Raw genomic sequence first — 628 nt, forward strand, 5'->3', positions numbered from 1 at the left:
TGAGCATGATGGGAGAACTAAACTACTTCCTTGGATTACAAGTGAGACAGCTTAAGGAAGGTATCTTCATCAATCAGGAGAAATACACCAAGGATCTACTCAGAAAATACAATATAGAAGGGAAATCCTCAGTCAAAGTANAGAAAATACAATATAGAAGGGAAATCCTCAGTCAAAGTACCCATGGGAACCTCTCTACGTATCGATGTCGACAGTGAAGGTCGAGAGGTCGATCAGACAACTTATCGAGGTATCATCGGATCTCTTCTCTATTTAACTGCTAGTAGACCAGATATATCCTTTGCAGTAGGTGTATGTGCTAGGTTTCAGGCAAGTCCTAAGGAAAGCCACTTAAATGCATCTAAAAAGATTCTTAGATATCTCAAAGGTACGCAAAGTGTTGGACTTTGGTATTCGAGAGGTGGATCTTTCGAACTTATGGGTTACTCAGATGCGGACTTTGCCGGCTGTAAGATAGATCGAAAAAGCACATCAGGGACATGTCAGTTTCTAGGTGGAAGACTTGTCTCGTGGTTTAGCAAGAAACAGCATTCAATAGCTACAAGCACCGCTGAGGCAGAGTATGTAGCAGCTGGAAGTTGCTGTGCTCAGGTTTTATGGATGAAGC

This window comes from Ipomoea triloba, chromosome 16 (assembly GCF_003576645.1).
Source record: "Ipomoea triloba cultivar NCNSP0323 chromosome 16, ASM357664v1".
Taxonomy (NCBI): domain Eukaryota; kingdom Viridiplantae; phylum Streptophyta; class Magnoliopsida; order Solanales; family Convolvulaceae; genus Ipomoea; species Ipomoea triloba.